The 17,759-nt window shown below is 41.3% G+C and overlaps 1 protein-coding gene across 7 annotated transcripts in view; it reads right to left on the reverse strand.

Annotated features, from left to right (window-relative positions):
- GNB4 (G protein subunit beta 4) overlaps positions 1–17,759 on the reverse strand; it is a 67,327-nt gene that overhangs the window by 17,500 nt on the left and 32,068 nt on the right. The gene's annotated exons all lie outside the window — the stretch shown is intronic.

Consider the following 17,759-nt stretch of genomic DNA (forward strand, 5'->3'; position numbering starts at 1 on the left):
AGAAAGGGAAAAATACAAGGATGATGGGAAGCAGCAATTGTTCCTCCATCGTCATCTGTTCTTTAGCTCCACTTTGTTTTTTAAAAGAATTAAGATTAATATCCTGAAGAAATTCTGTCATATAATATGTCTGCATCAACTGATACCACAGCAAGAACTCAGCCTCAAGATTTGCAAAGAACCAATGGTGAAGACACTAGGCAACTGAATATGAATACAATCACACTGTTGCATTCTGAACAGCTATAAGAGTTAGGAGACAGGAGCTACTGGAAACCAAATCTTTATTTTGACAAGTTTCTATCCTACTTCAATGGTCTTACAAGATGGCCAACAACCAAGTATCACGATAATAAAATTCAAGTCAATTAAAAACTCAAGCAAGATAAAATTAAAATTTAATTAAAATTTATTAGAATAAATGGCTGTCAACTTCCTGTAGTGTGAATATGTTCACTCCTTGAATCTCAGACATATCCCCAGGAAAGATAAAGGCAGTAAGATTTTAATGCCCAAACAATGAGCAAACTTTTTTTTAATGTTTTGCAGGGAATTCTTGTTTTCTTTCCACGTGATGAAGACTTGAAGGCCTTTGGGGTGTTTTTTTTGCTGCTGCCACAATTATTTTTCTGAGACAGTAAACTGGGTAAGAATGTACTTTGTATGATATTTCCTATTCAATATATAGATAATAAAAATGTGTTAAAGCAGGGAAACGCCACTATATGTGCACAGAGCCGCATTCAAGGTATGTGCATTCCGTGAATAATATTAACATGTCAGACATTCAAATTTTGCACCAAAGGAGCTCTGCACAAATTGCACCATCAGCCTAAGTTTGCTTTTGCCCCCCATAATTTAGCCTAGGTTTACTACTCATGGAGCATGTTTGTTTTAAGTTAAAATGCAGGGAAGATGAATTGTGTGTCCAATATATATAATATAATATAATATAATATAATATAATATAATATAATATAATATAATAATAATAATAAAAAATAACAACAACAACAACAACAACAATAATAATAACAATAACAAAAACTAGGTATTTATATACCACCTTTCTGGTCATCAGATTACTCCTCTGACTTTATTCAAGGTGGTTTACATAGGCAGGCATTTCTAAATTCCTCAAGGGGATTTTTACAAACGTAGAGGCTGTCTCTTTCAAGGACCAACAACATTTCAGATGGATCTTCCTGGTTTAGTCTCACTTCTGGCCTTCAGTTCTCCCAGGCAGGCTGACAAGCAGCTCCTTCTCTCACACGGAGGGCAGGCAAGACGCTTCTTGCTCACACCAAGAGCAGGTGGAATCACTCAGCTCAGCTTGTCAGTTGCTTCAAGGTCTCACCATTCTCAGCCGTTCAGGGAGCTGCCAGTGTCCTCGAACTGGCAACCTTCTGATGTTATCGGGCTAATGGAGGCTCTTCCCTCTAGACCAGACCTCCTGCCCCTCTGTATAACATTCTGTATATTTGGAAATTTGCAGAATACAGTCTTGCCTATGGCCTGCAACCCACCTTATGGTTCACCTCTAGATTACACTTTCTACCTGTAACAGAAATGTGCAAGTTCCCTCAAGGAGATAGGGTGTGGTGTCAACAGTGGCCCTTTGTTCTGGCAGGCAAGCAAAGGGTTAATCCCAGGGCTCTAACTACCAGTGGGTGTGTTGCACAGCTGCATCCACAAGAGGCAACCAGGTTATTAAGGGATAAAAGCAGCTCTTGAAGAAAGGAGAGTTTGGTGGGAGTAGAAGGAATGGAGAGACAGAGAGCAGAAGGAAGGAGCTTGGAGGAGAGAGAACTAAACTGATGGATGAATGACTGGCTGATGAACTACTGCTGACTGACTGATGGACTAACTGACTAACGAACAGATGGGTGAATGGACTTCTGATTGCTGGGACAGACTGCTGGAGACACTGGAGATTGGTGTGTGGCTGTCACTCCCAGGACCTGTAGAGAATCAAGTTGTTGTGATGGCTTGGGAAGCTGCTGGTACGCGAGGGGAGGAACACTGCAGGTTGAACAGGTGAGCTACCCTGATGGATCCAACAGTACTGCAGTGCAGAATGAGGGCCACTGTTGGGAAACACAGGGGAGCTAAATAGCTTTAAGTGGGCATAGGTTTTCTAGGCAAAGCTTGGACTGGGAGTTGGCAAAACAACACCTTACAGCATTATGTTCGAATAGCAGGAGTTCAAGGTATGCAGCAGCAGAGTAGAAGAGCCATGATACCAACTCCTGGCAGACGAAGCCAAAACAAATCACCAAAAACTAACCAGGTCAGCAATATGGTAGAAACATTGGAAAAAGCTCAACTAAATTCTTACTTGTGTATCCCTTCAGGCAGTATAGATATGACTTCAGTCAACTGCCAACCCAAAATTTTGAATATAATCCTTGCTTTTATAAAACCTTTCGAATTAAAAAAAGCCTTCTCATTCTTCACTATAACCATTAATTTTCAATGGAAGGTCATAAATCTAATTTAAAGCAACAATTGGGCCTGATATAATCAGATTAATGTTAACAGCTGCACTAAACTATGACTTGGTCATTTATCAAGGTGTATTCCAGATAATACTTGAAGTGTATGAGACTTACTCCCAGCCTTAAATATGTATAAGGCTGCATTCAATCACATACACAGACAGCTGTCCCCACAAAAAGAAATCTTTAGTTCCAAAAAACAATTCAATTTAAATTATTTTTAAAAGGAACTTTTTAAATACTTGTTTCCAAAGTAACCAATTGCCCTTGGAAAAGTGGCTAAACATTTAATCCTAAGGCAATCCTGTAGTCATGTTAAAATGCACACAATCAGGCTTAAACAAGTTTTCAATTACACACACAGATGAAAATAGTTTGCCTCCAAAATCCAGTTAAGACAGCAGAGTAACTCCCGGCAGATTCTACGTTTGGTACAAAAGTAATGCCTTCTACTTTTTTCCTACTTTCTTTTTTTCTTTCTTCAGTGCTGCATAATGTTGTCAGTTTGACTGGATGGTCACCTGCTGTGTTTCACCATATGCAGATGTGATATGTCACATGAGTGTGGCACACAAGCTGTTCAAAATGGTGGATTTTTCAGACCGTACAAAATTCAATTCCTTACTCTATCACAGAAGCCACAATTTGAGTATGTCAATTCAACTCTTCTTGTCTTCTGTCATGGCCATTACTGGCTGGCCGCACCAAGACTTGTCAACAATGTTCATTTCTCCACTTGAAGCATCTTGCCCAACATCTGACTATAAAGATGTCAATGGTATTGTCACTGTACACATTTTGGAGAAGAGCATGGATCTAAATTAGATTGATTTAGTTTCACCATATGCAATGGCAGTGCAACGTGTCTCAGTGTGCTGCACGAGTGGTTCAAAATGGTGGACTTCTCAGACATCATATAAAATAAAGGGTTGTGATTGATTTCTTTTGCAGTGAGGAATTCAATCTAGTGACCACCCAATCAAATTCACAACATTATGCAGCAACAGATTTGAAAGAAAAAAATAGGAGGCATTACTTTCATACCAACCATCATATATTAAGGTAGAAAGGCAGGACAAACAATTTTTTAAAAATTAGAAACATATAGGACCATGAATGAAAAATACATACATGAAGTGTAATTTTAAAATACAGGTGGGGTCCCGTATCCGCAGGAGTTCCATTCTGCACCCCCACCAGCATGGATATGGGGGAATGCTATATAAACAGCACCCCCATGTGCCCATTTATATGGGGCAGGAGGTCTGGTCTAGAGGGTAGAGCCTCCATTTGCCTGAAGATTAACATCCACAAGGTCGCCAGTTCGAGGCCACCGGCACCGTGCGACCTTGAAGCAGCTGGCAAGCTGCAGCTGAGCTGTTCCATCTGCTCGGAGCGTGGGAGGATGGAGGCCAGAATGTTAAACCAGATCGGAGTGTATCATCTTGAATGTGGTGGTTCTTGAAAGAGAGAACCTTCTTTCAATTTGTAAAAATCCCTGCGTGGATTTAATAAGCCTGCCTGTGTAAACCGCCTTGAATAAAGTCTTGAATAAAGACCAAGAAAGGCGGTATATAAATACTGTATATTATTATATTATTATTATTATTAGGAGTGGCTTTGTAGTGCTTGCAGCACAGGTGTTTCTCTAACTTCCATAACAGAATTCATTTTTACTACAATCCTAATGTTCAAGTGAAGAAAACAGTCAAACATACTTATCCAAACCAATTATTTTGCCATCTTTTCACCCTAGGTGCAAAAGTTAAAAACAGCCAAACAACCCAAGCACAGATGTTCCACTATGGAGCTTGTTTTATTATGGAGAGTGGTTGCCATACTGGTATGAAGCCATAGCCTTTCTAAACAATATCAGACGTATATCCACAAACCTCTTCGTAGTTGAATAAAAGAAAAACTGAGGAAATCCTTTTACTGTTAGAGCAAGCCTTGTTCCCTCAAAAGTAAACACAAGAAAGAGGCTTAGGTAACCTTGATCTTTAAGGTCCAAAACAGAGGATTCACTTTCAGGGGGTGTTGTAGTCATGTTTCTCTCACTGCAGCTCTACTACAACATCTAGGAACACTCATCACAGTGCACCAAGACCCATCCCTGGACAACAGTTTGCAAATAAGGTAGACTATCTTTATATAGAGTTAATCCTAAATTTTTCTTCTGCCTACTGAAGCAGCTCCATTTCTGCAAGAAGAAGGGGGGCAAGTTGTCTCCGAACTCCTCTTTGGAGTTTCCCCTGCAGACCCCTGGGCACATGCACCCTTACACACCCACCTACACAGATATCTGTTCCTTGACCATCTGGAACAGATAACCAGGAGAGCTGAAGAGAACAGAAGGGGGGAAACTGCATCTCCTCTTCCTTGTACAAATGGAAGAAATGCATAGGATACAATCTTTAAGGATGTTTACCACAGTTTACCAATGGGACTTACAACAAAAACTTCAATTAAAAGGTTTTTTAAAAAGCAAACATTAAAGAGACAAAAACAGCAGGAATTAAAAAATGAAGAGAGGAAATTTTGCTAATTTCCATAACCTGGTCTTATATATTTCCATAACCTGGTCTTAAAAATACTTCTGCTCATTGCCCTTCCATTGTGAGGGTCTTAGATGACTTGAACAATAAACAGGATACTCAAGCAAGCCTGGGTATGCCCATGTTCCTAGCCAAGATCTGCAATGAGCAAATGACTAAGCACTTCAGATCACACACTAGAAATAAAGCAAGACAGAGGAGCACAACAAACTTTTATTATAGTTGTATACGATAGTCTGCATATCCATTTCACCAACTTAAAAGATAACTTAAAAAATATGATCAGTGCATACATTGTTATATGTGTAACATCTTATTTTGAAATGATTACCCTGAAACAATTACTCTAAAATTCAATAAGTATCGATAAAATCTTGGCTCACTGGAACTGAAAATGATACCTGGCTAATTTACACTTGTTTCATACTGTTGAGCTTGATACATTTTCAAACATGTCTCAGAAGCCAAGAGGGCTCAAAATCCTTCCTCAGATTAAAGATTTATTATATGATTGTGACACATACACACAAGATTGTCTGTAGATTGTTGACTGTCAACCCCTTCTGTGTAGTGCACATGCAAATAAGCTGGGAGGAATAGTAAACTCAACAGGAGACAGTATAAGTTTTCAGGAAGTCCTTGACAGAAAGGAAAACTGGGCTGAAATCAACAGGATGAAGTTCAACAGGAACAAATGCAATGTTCTGCACTCAAGCAGAAGTAACCAAAGATTCAGTTATAGAGAGATGCCTAGTTTGTCAGCACAACATGCGAGAGGGCTCTTGAAATTACAGTGGATCAGAAGGTGGACACAAATCAGCAGTGTGATGGAGCTGCAAAGAAGGCTAATGGCAATTTTAGCCTGTATTAGTAGAACCATAGCTTCCAAGTCACAAGACCCAATGGTTTCGCTTCACTCTGCGTTGGTCAAACCTCACCTGGAATACTGTGTCCACTTAAGGGCACCTGACATAAGGAAAGATGCAGCCAAACTGCTGCAGGTTCAGAGAAGAGCAGCAGTGATCAGAGGACTGGAGAATAAAGTCCTAAGAGGAGAGGTTGAAGGAACTTGGTATGTTTAGCCAAGAGCAGAGAAGGCTGAGAGGGGATATTATAGTGTTCTCCAAATACCTGTAGGGCTGTCATATGGAAGAAGGAAAAAATTTGTTCTAAATGCCTCTGAGAGTAGAGCTAGATCAAATGGGTTCAAACTGCAAGAGAGGCAATTTTGGTTTGATATCAGGAAGAAATTCTTTATGGTAAGGGTTTTTCAGCAGTAGAACAGATTGCCAAAGGAGGTGGCAGATTCTCCCTCACTGGAGATCTGCAGAGGCTTGACAGGCACTGGCTGGAGAAGCTCCAGGACAGGGGTGTCAAACTTGTTTTATAAAGTGGGCCAAATAGCACTCACGGTGCTTGCTGAGGGCTGTTAGTGAGTGATGCCGTTAAGCAGGAACTGACATCATTAAGCAGGGTATGACCAGGAATAAGCACTTTTTTCCTCACTTAGGGACTCATTAGCACCAAATGACAGAAAAGAAAATAAGCAAATCTTGATCATATTTTCAAGATATGAGAAAGCCCTATTAACATGTAGGACCCTCAGCAGCACCACTTCTGCCAAGGTGTCACTTTACAGTTCAGCTGTGGAGAGGTGTTGTGCAAAGTGATGCCTCCGCAGAGGAGGTGCTGCTGATTAGGCAGCCTGCATGATAACTGCACTCTCCCAGAACCTCAGCAACATCTCCCTTTCTCACCCCTCTTGGTCTGTCTTCTCCTATACCAGGAGAGTCAAACATAAGGCCCAGGAGCCGGATGCGGCCCGCAGAAGCTTTTTATCTGGCCCTCAGGCTCCCATCTGCTAAGCAGTGCTGAGGTGTTACTTCTGAAAGGGCAGTCCACATGAAAATTGGGCTCTCCCATATCTTGAAATATGACAAGATTTGCATATTTTCTCTTCTGTCATTTGCAGCTAATGAGGTTCTAAGTGAGAAAAAGTGCTTATTTTTGGTTATGACCTGTTTAATTACATCATTTCCTGCCTAATAACATCACTTCCGGCTCTCAGCAGGCATCATAAATGCTATTCGGCCCTTGGTTGGAAACAAGTGACACCCCGTCCTATACCATTCGTTGCCTTCTTAGGCCTCCTTCCTTCTCTCCCTCCCAGAGCCTTGGCAGAAATGGCACTGCTAAAAGGATGGCTCGCATGATAATTGGGACTCTTCTAGTTCCGTCCTTTCAGCAGTGCCACATCTTCCAACGGGTTACTTTGCAGTTCAGCTGCTGATAGTGGTGAGTGGATAGCCCAATTATCCTGTGCGCTGAATAAAGAGCGTCATACTTATGAAACACTTGTTCATTTGCTTTCCACAAAACTTTGACAAAGCAATTAACATTCTCTAGCAGTTTAGAGATACAACAGCAGAAATGTATCCAGCAGTACCAGTCATGTATCTGAAAGGAAGCAGTGTGCTGTTGGATTACAGCCAGTTTGGTAAAAGCACATTTTTTTGATGCCCCCAAAGCATTCTTCAACCCACATGATTCTGGAACTTGCGTTAGAAGCAACATTAAGAGAGCTTGCATCATCATGCAGCTGTGACATTTAGTACACAGCTGTAATGTCTCAGAAAGCACAATACAGAACTCTTGTCTTTTTATATACCATTGATTATCCAAAAATAAGTTAACAGCCATTGCTTTCAATGCTAATGCAATTTGCTATAGCACATCAACACACAAGATCAATTGTTGTGGACTTTACATTGGACAACTAATCAAACGTTTTCTTTTTGAAACAGATTAGGCGGCAGGAATTCTCTTTGGCAGCCTTAGAGATTAGCTTTTTAAAGACACTAATACCTAATTTCACCATGCAGCCAATATGGATAAAATTAAAAATGTTGTCTTGGCACTGGAATTTTGTAATTAGTAATGAACCTGGTGATAACTGCCCCAGCCAAGATTTACTGTCAATGTAAGCTCACTCTATCATTATGCAGGACCTCCAGTGCATGCAAGGCCTTTCATTTCAATAAGACATACAATGTCATTAAGTAAATAGTGATCCCTTGATACCAAAGCAAACAGGGAAAGCCTGTTGCACCAAAACTCCTTTTATGTGCAGTGGAATGGCCAAACATAGTTCATGAACTAGGAGGCACTGACAACTTCAGTATAACTTGTTACCCATGTGCACCAGCAAATCACAAGACTCAGGAGTTTGCTACACTGAATACACAGCTTCCAACAACGCACACGAAGGTACTTGCATTACCTCATTCAGACAGCTATTCAAGTAACCTGTTTAAGAGAAGACATTAATGCAAATTCTCATACATAGTCCTGGGCCAAGATCATACTTCCATGAATCAGGGGAAATTGGAGGTTGGAATTAGAAGTAAAATAACTGAATATATGTTAAACTATGTAATAGCACAGTCAAACCTAAAACAATCCAAAATATTTTAACACTTGTAATCACAAAATTTATTCAACCTAGTTTCATGATGATGCGCTCTCTTTCTCTCTAAATGTAAGAACTGGTATGATACAGTAAATTCTGAAAATGTTATGTATATTCAAAAGGCTTTCTGCAATGTTGTGACCTGAAGAACAGACGGCATTCTTGACTGGGATTGAGGGAGGAGGAATCGACTCCATTTTGCAGATGAAACAATTTAGATTAGGTCGCAATTAAGCTAAGGAAATTTTGCAAGGAAGCATGGAAAGTTCTCGAGATAGCCATTATTAAACAGATCATGGCCCAATAGAGATGCAGTGCTACCTGGTTCAGAGATCAGGGTGAGCTGCACGCTTCTTCAGGGAGAAGCCATTCACCTTGCCAGTTTTAATCAGTTACGCAAAGATGTGGTGCTAATCATCTTCCTCCAAATCAGGATTTGCAAACTAGTATCAGCATTAAGATGTGAATCACATCTAGTGCTGGGGCAGAAATCATGCTAAATCATGGAGAGATCAGAAATTGTGCCAGAGGGGGAAGAGAGAGAACATAAGACTGCTCTCTCCACCATCGTAACTAAAGGGAATCTGGCCTCAAGTGAGTGGTGCACTATACCTGCCCTCGGTCAATGATTCCTCATAACAATCAAAACTTATCTACTTTGCAAAAGTAGACCTATTACTTTCAAAGTAAGTTTTAGCAAATGCAAATGTGGGATTAATGTTTAAAAGTACAACTGATTGAAAAGATACAATTTACCCCAAATAAGGAAACTAGAAAATGCGCTTTATATTCCAAACCTGTAAATAACATTTAAATGAATCATAAACATGACAAGGAGAAATCTTATTGTTATAAACAGCAACATGACTCAAAAGTTCTCACAAGGCCCCTGAAGAACTTATGTTCTTATGATAACAAGCAATCTAGCCATGAACCTAACAGATTTTTGTCATAGTCACATACTCTAAGTATGGGGTAGCCAGAGACACACCAAGTCCTGTATCCTTCACAGTACTGAACTGTGAATCATAACTGTATCATTAGGTCAGGAAGGAGATTAAACAAGAACACTACATAATAGTTTTCCTCCTTAGACAAGCAACAGAGTAAATCAGTGGAATGGGAAAAGTTACTTGGACCATGATACAGATCAGTCACAAAAGAGATATTTAGAACTCTCTTTGAAACCATCTACAGCAGCAGTTCTCAAACTCTGGGAGAGTTTGAGCCGCAGTAATTCCTTGCAGGGGAGGGGGAGGCAGCGACACAATCCCCAGGATCGCGTTGCTAAGGGGGCGCAGTGACTGGCATTTAATTACCAGTCCCTGCTGCAGCCTCCCAGGGTGCGGGGAGCCGTGTGCAACTGTTCATAGGACTCCCCAAAGCTTTGAGAGTGAGAGCGGAGCAATTGCGCCCCGCCTCCACAAAACCAGAAGTGGAGTGCGATCACTTCGCTTTCACTTTTAAAGCTTAAGGGGGCAGAGGCCAGGGCCCTCAGGCTGGGGCGTTGTGACAACCTAGTTTGAGAAGCCCTGATCTACAGCATACACCTGAAAAGCCAAACTACTAATCTTTTAGGTGGTTTTTTTCTTTGGGAGTGAGAGTTGCTGCAAATTTAGCATTTCTACAGAACTTTACATTGTTCAAAGAGCTTTGTATACATCTGCTGGGATACAAAATTCACACAACTGATTCTGAGTGTTTGGGGGGTTGGTTAGAGGTGTGGTTTTTTTAAAACACAGCTACCTCCCAATTTCATATATTAAAACTTTTTTCCAAAGATGTTTCAAGGGTTATTTATATTATGGCATGGAGCTTTGTTATTTGAAAGAAATAAGGTAAAAAAATTCCACTGGACAAGCTGAAAACACTAGGAATGCCCACATTGATCTTTGGATCCCGGCCTTTATTTCAACAATTCCTACAACTGCTTTGTACATAGCATACCACCAATATTGCAGCTAGAGAACTAAAGCAGAGAGGAACGTGCCCAAAAGTACCTACCAAGTTCACATGGGTGAATTTGAATCAACTTTCCAAGTACAGTTTAGTTCTTTAGTCACTATAGTAGCTTTCTCAGATAATTTCTCACATAGCTTGGTCCAACTCGCATACAGAGAGCAGTCTGACTCCTAACCTTGAAGCCCAAAACCTTGATGTAGTAGCCACCACCTTATACAGCCAATTAAACATTCACTACTTCTCCTTACCCTTAGCTATCTGAACATTTATGCAGTTGTTTTAAACTAACAGAAATACCAAGACTATTGCAAAGTAGTCCGGCACAAGTTGTTTATGGAGATAAATAGACAAAAGAGTGCATGCAAGGCACTTCCTACTGAAATCAAAAGCAAAACTTGCAATTCCTGTTTCGATGAAACAGACTCACCAAAGGTAAGAAAAATCCTTGCATGCTTTATTTTTGGCAGGAGAAAAAAAACTACAGGCATGCCCCCGTAGTCATGGAGGTTCTGTTCCAGAACCCCACCCCACCCCCCGCAGTTAAGTGAAACCACAAATATAGGCGAATGTTTCCCTCCCACCCTCCAGAGCCGAGGGGAGCTCCACTTCCCTCTTCTTCGGAGGATTCTATGGGCCCAGCAGAGGTTGTGGATGTCCATCTGTGGCCTTTGCCAGGCTCAAACTGAGCCTGACAGTTTAAAAAAAACAACTACTTCCAGCTTCTCTGTGAAACCTAAAATGATGTTTATAATGCCTCCAGGGCTTCCCTGGGCCTTCCAATGCCTTATAACACATTAAAAACACCACTTCCAATTTCACAGAGAAACCAGAAGTAGCATTTTTTACACTGCTGGGCTGTCTGAGCCCGGCAGAGGCCATGGATGGATACCTGCAGCCTCTGCTGGGTTCACAGGTCCTTCCAGAGGCAAGGAAGCTCCAGAGAGTGTACATGCAGCAGGGGATGCAAACCCAAACCACAGATAAGTGAATCTGTGGATACAGGGACAATGCTTTCCACTAACAACATTCCACAGGTTCTTTGAGTATAGATGCAACAGAGATCAAATGTGTACACCTGTATACTCATAGGTATACACACCAAAGGTGTGAGTTTCTGTTACTGGACAGAGAAGTATAAATTATTAATTAGGTGCATCTGTGTTTTGGGAGAGAAGAAGAGCAAAGCTTGGTTAGTAAGAGAAATGACTACACTACTTCAGGAAGCCATTCATAAAACTGCTTCATCTGCATTAAAATGGGCTAACAATCAAATCTTTTACCAAATTTGTAAAGGTGTCAATTCTAATAAACCATATGTTATTGAATAACATCTCATATAAGATACCTATTACAATATCTGAATATTCATTTATCTCTTTTGTTTTCTCATTTCCAGTCCATTCCCACTGATAAATTGAATGCTACTGCACTGTAAAACTGATTGGCAGATAGCCATAACAAATCTGTTACACATAAATCTTCCAAATGAACTATGATTGCAACAAACACTAATGACTTTTGCATCACTCCAAATGTATCTAATGGAGCACTGTTATGAGCAGATGTTCCTTTTGTAATACCTCTCCTGAAACTAGAGACACGGCAGGAGCTTTCCTGGACACAGCAGGCCTGGCAACAGGTTTTGTGTAGTAACACCATGCAGTAAGGACTCAACTTGCTGAAGTCTAATATGTAACATGGGCTTATAAAGCACATGATAGATCTACAAGGAGATAGACAGCTACCAGTGAGAGAAAGAAAGTCAGTAACACTTAAACAAAATACAGAAAGGAAGTGAGCGTGAACCTACATTCCAGAACATTTTCACTAGTTCAAAAAAATTCACATTGAATTTACAGGTGGAACCTGTTTATTTGCGAATTTTATATCCAGACCCAGGTTGAGCCAGGTCTACCCGAGGACGGGGACCAGAGCTCCCTGGGCCCAGCCCCAGAGGACTTTCCCAGGCCTCCTAATGCTTTACAGGGAATTAAAAACGACACTTGCAGTTTCCCTACAGAAACTAGCTATTTTTGCCTTTTTGGCCATTCTGAAGCCTGCAGAAGCTGCAAGCAGACCATACCCAAACCCCTTCCCAGGCCTAAACCACCTGCACAGAACACGGACTTGCACCAGAGCTATCACTTGTGCAAGTCTGAGTTGACCCACTGCAGCTTCTGGGGTTTACCCCAAGGAGACAGCCAGCAGCCAACAATCTCCTACAAGATACAATGGAATCCACTCCGGCATGCTGCATCGCCACATGGGTATTAAGGTAGGATTGGGCTGCAAATCACATCATGGCTGCTTTAAATGCAACCATATGAAGATTGTTCTCTATAGCAAGTCATTTCTGTATATCAGTTCAGCGAGTGGTTCCTCCAATATTCAGCACAATTTTTATTTTATTTTATTTTATTTATATATATATATATATATATATATATATATATATATATATATATATATATATATATATAATAGCACAGGAAATGTCTGCAAAGTAGGGGCATGCACAGGCTACTTTCAAGGTCAAGACTAGGGTTGGCTATCGCAGCAGCAAGTCAAGCAAAAGTTGGCTCAGGACAAAGTCTGATTAGCTGGCAGGAATGGAAACCCAATAATAAGTTTTTTTCCAGACTTCGCCATGAGGCTTGTCTGCCTCAGCCCCTTGCAATTATCCATTCAGGAGGTTGAGCACGAAATCAGAAGGTATGGGTATTTGCACAACCAGATTCTGGTCAACATACAAACTGCATTTGCTCAGAACCAATACTTTATATTTCTGGAAAAACTGAGATGTCCTTGAAGCTAAAGTGCTTCTTTGAAGCTAAGGTGCTTCTTTGAAGGAAGAAGTCTGGATCCTGTACAACAGAATGAGGAGCACTTATGCAACTGCTGTGCAATGAACTAGTTTCTATAAAGGTTGTGAAAAGCCACCAAAATGTAAAAAATTAAAAGTTACTAAATTGAACTACTGTCTCAAAATGAAGTCAAGGTGTATCAAGCCAGAAACTATAGACATTTTTAAGACCATAAGTCACATATAAAGTGAAAAATCCCATCTTTCCCCTAAATATTTTCCCTCTTAGCCATGACACTGAGCAACCTTGGGCCAGTCACTACCCCTAAGTCTAAGTTACCACACAGGATTGTTGCAAGGATCAAATGGGAGAACCACTACGAACGCTCTGGAGCAAGGGCAGAATACAAGTGCTACAGTCCCTGATGCATTCAAGGATTAGTAGCTTCCAACTACACCTGTAAGAGCAGAATAGGCATCCTGTAGCTAGAAGAATCCTGTAGCTAGGAGGTCTCTAAATCTTGACAGCAACGCCTTGCTTCTTAATGAGTTGATCAGGAAGAGGAGGTCTCTGTCTCTGGGCACCTTAACACTCTAAACAAGCAGGTGTGCACCAAAGGTGTCAAACCCACCTCAGGATTAGGCAGTAAGAACCTGACATCATACCACACCATCCCTTTGTTCGAATAAAATAACTACAAACTATCTGTATAAAACTAGGCTCATCCCACCTGTCTCAATGACTGAGACAGGTTAGCTTGAAGGGGAGCAATTCACATCCATCACCTTCCTTATAACACATCATATTTCAATTTCTTTCAATATAGTTCTTCTGGTTCCCCATCTCTAATCCTGGACTGTTACTTGCTTGCCAATTCCTAATCTAGTAGACAGTTGTGACCTCAGCTCCACTGAACCCTAACTTTGTATCTCCTTGGAATAGCCAACCCAAATCTGATTTCCCGTGACTAGATCCTCATCTGTTTCTGCTGGTTCTCTTCCAAGTATTCACCAAAATACTCCTAGTTACAAAGCAGGTTTTCCATGTGTAAAAACCTTCTGCCTTCTCCCAAATGACTACCTATATTTTGAGATCTTCCTCAAAAACTCTGGTATCGATTTACCCCACATGGATTTACCCCAACACCATCTGAGGTATGGTGAGAGGTTACCTAGATTAAGGGTAAGATAGACATTTCAATAAAACAATAAAATAAATGCTGAAGCTTATACAGGCATAGTCCTGATCACTGTCTAGATAGGATAACCCAGAAGAAAGTAAGTCAGTCTGAGCTTCCTGAAGAAAAGACAGGAGGCTAGTAAATATTTGAAATCCTATTCTGTATAACTGTGAAAAGTGCTCAAATGCACACTGGTGTGCTATGACTCACAGATAAAACATATACAGTAGAGATGTCATTCTCTATATGTACCATCAATATAACGTTTGAGCATAAACTCACCCCAAAACTCTAAGATGCAAATGCGTCTGCATATTTAATTATGTTTTCCATTTCTAGCTCTAAAGCAAACATTCAGCAATATGCCATAGCAACACTAGCACTGAACATAAAGGACTATAGGACCTCAAGTAAATAGAAACATCACTGGAAAACCACTGGCCCTGGTAATGGTCTTGAGCAGGGGTGCCCAAACCCCAGCCCAGGGGCCATTTGCAGCCCTTGGGGACCCCCAATCTGGCCCACGGGTAGCCCTCAGTCTCCAACAAGCCTCTGGCCCTCTGGAGACTTGCTGAAGCCCACTTTGGACCAATGCAACAGCTCTTAGCATGAGGGCCACAGCGTTAGCAGTGGGACGAGTGCTCCCTCCACTGCTTGCTGTTTCATGTCTGTGATGCAGCAGTGGCAGCAAAGGAAAGGCCAGCCTTGCTTTGTGCAAGGCCTCTTATAGGCCTCTGAACTACTGCAAGACCTTCATTCATTCATATAAATTCAATCTCAAATATACATTTATGCAAATTTATCCACATTTATTCAAATTTGAAAAGTAAATCCCCCCCCAGCCCCAACACAGTGTCAGAGAGATGATGTGGCCCTCCTGCCAAAAAGTTTGGACACCCCTGGTCTTGAGGATGGAACAATGGCCCTACAATAAAGTGGACCTCAAGGGTATTAAGACACATACACTCAGATGAAATGGCCATTCATGGAGGGGAGGGAACAGAGGTTAAAATGTGTTTCCTGAAATTCCTCAAGAGACAGATCAGCAGTGATCCTTTGCCCACACAGGCAAAATTACAAGTGAAACTGAGCAAGAGATTTTTTAACATCATTTTAATTAAAATTTGATGGGACCACGGGGGGGGGGGGGAGACAGAATGGACCGAGGCTGATATCTGGCCAGCCATCTTCTATTCTCTGACCTAGAAATGAGACACCTCCTCATCACAACATCTTCTACATTTTTCACTAGGTATTTTCAAAAGTTGAATCACCAAACATGAACAAATAGCACTTTTTTCCTCTCTGCCAAGTTGGTAAGGGGACAGACCTAGATGACACAGCAAATGGGATCTTCCAAGAATTGTCAGGAGGTATGTGTTTGGGGGAGGCAGGAATTCAATTGCTATGGCTATTCACATACCTGAATAGTGTACCTTTTATGGCAGGAATAGCTAACAAATCCCAAATTAATACTGATTATAAGGCTCCACTGAACACAATGGGACCTTCTCTCAAGTAGACATGGCTAGACACTATAATGCTAAAATGTCATTTTAAAATGTCAAAAAACTAACAATTAAGCACAGTCCTTACCACCACCAAGTATGTGCCCATTCCCACATACATGCAACAACCTCTTCACCATCAGTCAACTGTGCAGAAAACCAAAGGCAGTTCACAACTGCCCACAGCCAGACCTTACCAGGCTTGCAACATCACCCATGTCTAGAAGACTGACAGTGTTTGTGAAACCCCATCCATAACTGTCAGAATATTAACAAGCCTTCTGATGGGCACATGGTTTCTCGTGCTTTGCTGCCAAAACCTACTTCTACCCAATCCTAAAAAAGACTTACAGAAGTGGAGATTGTTTTTCTGCCTCCCACTCATGTACACCTGACAAAAAAATACATTCTTCACCCAGTGACACATAGCCACTCAACAGGTTTCCCTGTTTCTGGCTTTGGGATGAGAGAAGCAAGGCTCTCAACCAAGAGAATCCCCTTTCAGCCAAAGCAAGACTCTTCTTCCAGTCACCCATCCACTGTCCTATCAATCAAGCAAGTATGCCCAATATCCTTAAAATCTATTCTCTCCACAGCAACTTAAAGGAAACTTATAACCTCATAACACCCCCACACCAAACGTATGACACAAAAAATGGATTCCCAATTAATCAACGTGCCGTTTGAGAGCATGACCCAATGGATGCTGCATTAAGGTAGCTAAAGAATAATAAAGTGTGAGGGCTTCTTTTTTGACCACCTACAGTTAAGAACAAAACAAGAACTCTAAAACCATGCCTTTAACTTTCCTTACAAAGATCACTCTACACATAAAGGCAAAGAGAATTCAACCACCAGATACAAATAAAACGCCTTAATGCATCATAGCATCTTGGAAGGAGCAGAATTTGATTATTCTGTATCAATATCCTACAGTGGAGTCAGTTTACAGATTGGCCAACCTGAAACTGCTGGAAACTCGGAAGACATACCCAGATACCAGATGTGAAGACCACACCATGAAGAATTCCATCTGGAAGGGAAGGGTTCTACAAGCTGCCCTGCCCGTAGAACAATTATAGTAATAAATTCATTTGTACCCTACCATGGAGCTTTGAAAGCCACCTTGGGCATTTGCTTTGGCATGGGAAAGGCGGGATATAAAACCCTCAAATAAATAAATACAGTAGAACCTCTTTAAGTTGACCACCCAAGGGATTGGAGGAATTGGTCAACATAGGGGGGTGGTCAACATGGGGGAAGGAGAAAGGCTCTAGAAAATTAGGTCTAGAAAAACCCAAGGCTCTAGAAAATTAGGTCAAATTAAGGAGGTGGTCATTATAGAGAGATGGTCAACTTTGGAGGTTCTACTGTAAATAGAGCCATTTAAAGACCAAACTACACATCACATAGAATGTGATATTAAGGAGCAGGCTTAATTCAAGACTAGGGATGTGCACTTTGCACGTGGGTTGTGAGCACTTCCGTGCTTCACACAGCTGAACCGCTTCTGGAAAGACTCCAGCGGGGAGGCTTGCCAGACCTCACACAGTTGGGGTGCTTTTCAAAGGACCCTGGAGGGGAGGCTCTGCCTCACCTCACCTCACCCAGTGGCGGTGCTTTCGAAGGATGGTGGGGAGGTTCTGCTTCACCTCACATGGTGGGGGCACTTTTCAAACAACTCAAGTGGGGAGGCTCTGCCTCATCTCACACAGTAGGGGCACTTTTCAAAGGACTCTGGCGGAGAGGCAGAGCCTCCCCCCATCATCCTTCAAAAGCACTG

This window comes from Tiliqua scincoides, chromosome 3 (assembly GCF_035046505.1).
Source record: "Tiliqua scincoides isolate rTilSci1 chromosome 3, rTilSci1.hap2, whole genome shotgun sequence".
Lineage (NCBI taxonomy): Eukaryota > Metazoa > Chordata > Lepidosauria > Squamata > Scincidae > Tiliqua > Tiliqua scincoides.